Below are 6000 nucleotides of genomic sequence, written 5' to 3'. Positions count from 1 at the left end.
CACTAGCTCAACATCGATCGCCACTTTAAATGATAATATAGACACTTAAACGCAGAGCTAATCTTACTTAAAACCCCAGTAAGCCAGTCTTAGAAAAAGAATTGTAAACTGTGAACTTTCTTCTTTGGTCCAAATCTCCTTCGGCCTACACAGACTGTCTCACTGCCACACGTACATGTGTAGTCCACTGTAAGCCTTCTATAGAGTATCGTCAATCAAAAGCATGTGACGATGATCCCCTTTGCACATGTGGCAAGTTAGAAAGCATGTGCCATCGATAACGAATCACTATAAATGGCTATCATGTTTCGGATTTCCTAACATCTGTAAAAGCGGCCAAACTGAGAATGTAGATTAACCCCCCGAAAAAATATGTCTCGCTGTCTCACGGCCAGTAGACCAACATTTAGTCCCAAAGCGGCAACAAAATCCTACACTGAGACCAAACCCATATACACAGCATAACATGAAAGGAGCACTGTACAAACTGATGAACCCCAGAGTCATCAGACAGACCTAACACCTCTGTTAACTCTATCATCTGCCATTCACAGATTGCCTACACCCTGGCAACAGAGGCAAATTAGTCAGGCAAGTTCGATGGCCAGAACACCTTACCAAATAACAATCGAGGATCATGAATCTAACCGCCCTTGCTGCTGCTTCTGCTGCTGAAGGTACTCCTGGATCCAAGAACGGAGGGCGCGATTAGGGATGAGATCTTGGTTTGGAAGGGCCATGTTTGTCATCGGAGACCTATTGTTCCCTTCATCAAGCCAATGCCTAATACCTTCTGCTTCATAGGTGAATCCATCAGCTGCCACTTGAGGATCGTTCATGATTTCCTGAAAATGCAAATTACCACTTCATAAATGCAGTTCAGAACACTAAATATTTCAGGATTCTCGAGAAAAAACATTTGACATTCCAGGGAAAAGGGGAAATGTAGTACTTGGAGTTACCTTGCATGCTGAAAACTGAACTAATCAGTGGCTACTATTAACAATCAAATATGGTTGTTTAGTATGCGTTCCAAGTTATCTGAAATGCCGACAAAGTTATTTACCTTGAGAATTGGACAAAAGAAGTGAGCCGGGGCCGGGCCACAGCTTCCACTTGGAAGCATGGCCATGAGGCTACAGGTGGCTTCATGATCATGGGCTCAATGACTTTCCACACCTTGGTTGAAAGATCAGGTCGCCTTTCCCTTGACATTTTCACACATCTGAGACCAAGGAGTGCTAACTGCTCGGCCTGCGTGTAGGGCCAGTCCCCAGCTGATTTTTCTATCAGCAGATGTAAGCTATTGCTCTTCAGTGCTGCTGCTACTTTCTTTGCTATAGATAGTGGAGGCATTCCAGTCAAGAGACGACGCAGGATAATGGCACCGAGTGAGTAGACATCAGAGAGTGGCGTGAGCTCCCACGTGGTGAGAAATTCTGGATCCATGTATGGCAGCCTTGCAGACATATTTGGTGGGCAGGTGCCAGGCTCAAGAAATAGGTCAGACATACCAAAGTGGCATAGCTTGCTTCTGTAGTTGGCATCGATGAGGATGTTGCAAGGCCGGAGATCACCATGGACCAAAGCACCAGGCTTATTTGAGTGAAGGAATTGCAGCATGCAGCAAACCTCAGCGATGATTTGTGCACGATTGTACCACAACAGAGGTGGGGAGTTATCTGTGCGAAGGATGCAGTCTTCAAGGTTTCCATTTGGTAACCACTCGTACTACACTATAGCAGAAGCTTCTGAGCATACTCCGACAATGGTGACATGTTTGGATGTCTCCCTTCGCGAAGAAGAGAAACCTGCAATACTCAAGCATTAGTGAAAGAATCATCGAAAGATCATTATGACACTAGGAGAACCTACCTCCCGTTGAAATAAGCTTTGGGAACGTGATAGTTTGATTGTATACACACCCATATTCGGTGTCTCCAACCTTCCACACATCACTGAAATGATCTGTTGCTTGCTGCAAGTGCTCAAGGGAGAAGTCAAGAACAATAAGCCTGTTCTGATACCGTAATTCATCCACCTGTCGCACAGCAGTATCTCGTTCCAATTTCAATTGATCACATTCTGCATTACATAAATGGAGGTTATATATTGCTGCAGCTAGTTTCTCTTTCAAATATAAAGAGAAACAAAAGATGCTCTTCCAACATTGATTTACCCTCTTTTGCTTCTTTTTCACAATGATCCTGAAGCTTTAACATAACAATCTCCTCTTCCAGAGCTTGTATTTTCATTTGTGCATCCTACATGTAATTATGTGAATAAAATTTATGCTAAAGGATTAATAAGCACAATATGCATTTATTTGAACCATTAAAGGAGATAATGTCAAAGAAACAAAAAAACATATGGGCTCCCTCTGTAGTCTGTACTTCAAAAGTAGGAAAGATCCATCTAACGATAAAGGAGTAAGCATACAAGGGGGCAGGACTTAAAACCAACAGGAAATACAATCTTGTCACACGAGGCTGAAAACTGTAAATTGATTTTGAAAAATATAGCATAAAGCCACAAACAAAGACCTGATCATGAACATGCTCGAAGAACAATCTAACATAAGGATATGTGTCCTCTGACTTTGGGATTTTCTGGTAGCAAATGATGTCCCCATTTTCAATCTACTGGTGAAATAAGACAAGAAACTAAGTTTACTTGAGCGAATGGAAAAGAGATGACAGGTAGTATAAACCAACCTCAGTAGATGAAAAGGTACTATCAATGTCGACTTTTACACACAAGACTGGTGCAAATTTTACTTCCTGCAAAGTGATAACCCAGTACATATGATTTAAATTACAGCAAAACCATATCAACTCGGATTAAGAGTAGCTAATTTACGAAGGTACAAAACCAAACCTCAAATAAATCAATTTCCTCATGTGCATGAAAACCGGCTAGAGTTCTTAGTTGTGGAAGAATATCAGAAGGCCTCGATGAAGGTTTCACAAAGAGGGAACCAATAAATCTATTTGTCCCATCCAAAAGAATAAAATCTAGTGAATGTTCTTAACGCAAAGTAGGAAGAAGAATGGAGAAAAGGAAGGGAGGGGGCCGGGGAGGTATTGATAAATAACTGTTGACCGTAGCTGTGTTTGAACTGGGTGATGAGCTTTAGAAACACGAACAGATCTTCTTTACTTATCAGGTCCAGTGAAGAAAGAGGATCAATAACCTAAGTGAGCGCATATTAAGGGAAATTCAGTAAACATGGTGATGCATTAGATGAAAAAGAATTCTTTTAAAGAATAGTATTTTAACACCTAAGGTTTAAAATTTATGCTGGACAGAGCTAGGGATGTAGCAATAAAATTTCATTTTTGTGCTCACTTAGCTGAAAAGAACCAACACAGATTTACTATGTCTGAACCCTCAAGCATCTTTATGCTTGTACTAAACACTTCATGCCCATGTGTATAGCAGTGATTCGTAGTACCCTGCTTCAGGGGTGTGCTTTAGCAAAAACTTTATCCTGGGTGTTAAATAATATATGTCCCTGTAAGAAAAAATCTACTAGAAAATATTTTTTGAAGTTCGAGTTTCAACCTCCAACAACTGATGCAGCTCATTTTTCTGAAACTTCAGTCCACCTACCTACAAGAGTGAATTTTCATAATTTAACATTTCATGAAGAAAACTTCTTATATCAATAAATGTGTATCAGCAAAAGGAAGCATCATTCATCACACAAAAAGGACATCCCTTTTCATCGAAATAAATCATGCGAGGGCTATATTACACAAATATGGCAACCAATTACCTACCAAGCTAACAAAACATAATCATGTCCATTCAAGAGTTGGTATGGCCTAGGGCCAGGACCCAGGAGGAGTGGAGACACAAGGGCAGCTGCAGGTAGTGCAAGGACTAATAACACAAATTCCTTAGATTTTGTATTGTTGTGATATTGCAACATAACACAAACCAAAGGGCATAGCTTCCCTAGTGGTAAAGGGCGAGAATTCCATTTCAGGTGGGTAAATTTGAGTCCCACCTCTGTCAATTGATGCTTGCTTTCCATGTAAAAAGATCAAATCATTAAAGGTTAAAAAATAGTTGAATGAGTCAATATTGTCCCCCTGAACTTTGATGGCTCGTTGAGTCAACCTCCTTGACTAAAAAATCAGTTATCCTAGCCCTTTTAAGCCTTTGGTGACAACACAAGCACCTCCCTCCCCAAAAAAGGAGATCTTGGAGGTGGTTTTGTAGCTGTGGAAAATGAATTGTATAGGCTATAACAGCTGACAATACATCCAACTACCCAAGCCATGATATAAGGAAGGGAAAAACGTGGCAGCACTCCCTTGTACCTTTGGCAACCAACACATGATGGATCCACACATGAAAACTATGCCCCAAATGTGGCCGGAGGTGAAGCTTCATTATTATAGATAAACTCAGCTCTTGTACAACTAGAATGCTAGATACTGAAGACCCGCCCAAAATACGTCCTTCTTGGTTCCTTATCCTCCTATTCAAGCCAAATCCATCATGCAACATGTAACAGTTGTGATGACAGTTTTTTAAACCTTTTCAAAGGCTAAGATTGAAATTAAACCTAACTTTTGACCAGTTGCAAAATAATACTGGGGCCCACCAGTTAGTACGGTTAAAGGCAAGAACCACCAGTAAGTTGCCAGTGGAATTCCCTTCGGTCTATTAGTTTGTGCCAATCCAGGCAAAAGAAATCCTACAAATGAAGCACTGGTGCAGTGAACGGAGTCTGATTTCATAATTTATCCTGGATAAAACAAAGTTCTTCAAAGCAAAACTGTGTCAAGAAACAGTTTGCAACTCACAGATTGTTTCTCTTCCTTGGGAGATAAAGGCCTGTAAGGACGGTATGTGTTGTTTTCTCGTTAAGCCCACAACCAGAGGCGTTGAGATTGAACTGAGGTGCCGAATTCTTCAGCTAGTTCTTCCTGTGGAGCAACTCAACCACTCAGTATGCAGTATGCTGAACAATGAGACACCAATAATGACCGGGTGATAATCAGAATCAGTCAGATTCATCTTCTACAGTTTATACAAGGGAACAATACAAATGAGAGCATCGTTTAGCCTTTGCTTGCGTCTAGTTCTCAGAGAATAAACAATAATGTCAACCATCACTATTTTTTAGTAAAAAGTATAATCTCCAGACAAAACTATGGACCTGAGTTCATGGAGATCGCACTATGAACATACAGTAAGAAGCATTATAAAAGGTCCAAAAAATTCCACTAAAGCCTGCACAACAAGCTCATGAGCATGAATGTCTTCTTTCAGCACAATAAGCTAAAATAGAACCATGAACAATTATGAAAAGATCAAAATTTACATGATGACATTGAGCTCAGAAGGATAAGTTAGTAAGATGTAGAATCGTATATGAGTAGGCAAGGTGTAACAAGTCTATTGCAGTCTGGAAAGAACTGGATACGTTTTTCACATAACAAATATAATTAAACCATACAGTTCACCCATTACAAGAGATGTTTGGCATGGCAGAAGCATAAGCTTGAAACATACAGTTTAGCTGTTAAAAGGAACAGTGGGCGCGGATAAGGAAATAGCAAACCTGTGCCGTTAAAGAAACAGTTGACGCACCAACAAGAAAACACAAAAATTATGGATTGCATGCTTTCCAGGACTTCCGGCTCTTACTCCAACAATAAAGCTATAACAGGATACATCTAGCAGGGTATGCAGAATTCGTGGAATAGCCTAAAGAAATTTAATTGTCTTAGATTTGTAGAATTGATTTTTTTTTCTGTTGTCCGTGTAGCAACAAGGACCCTCGAAATAGTGAAGCACTGCATGGTGAAAGAACAAAATACAAACAAACCAAACCACATCAGTTCAGTAAAATTTGCAGTATGTTTAGTTTAGCTTGAATTTCATCTCAGACTAGCAGAGGGCTTCGTAAAGAAATTCCTAAAATTGAAAAACTAAAATTCTACCCGTATGCAACCAAAATTGGGGGTTAATTGTAATATTCCA

At 40.1% G+C, this 6000-nt stretch overlaps 1 pseudogene; it reads right to left on the bottom strand.

Annotated features, from left to right (window-relative positions):
• Positions 1 to 369: 369 nt before the first annotated feature.
• On the bottom strand, positions 370 to 2788 carry LOC101762042 (annotated as a pseudogene).
• Between the last annotated feature and the right edge of the window lie 3212 nt (positions 2789 to 6000).

Source organism: Setaria italica, chromosome IX, assembly GCF_000263155.2.
Source record: "Setaria italica strain Yugu1 chromosome IX, Setaria_italica_v2.0, whole genome shotgun sequence".
Lineage (NCBI taxonomy): Eukaryota > Viridiplantae > Streptophyta > Magnoliopsida > Poales > Poaceae > Setaria > Setaria italica.
This window is presented reverse-complemented; position numbering and strand designations above follow the sequence as displayed.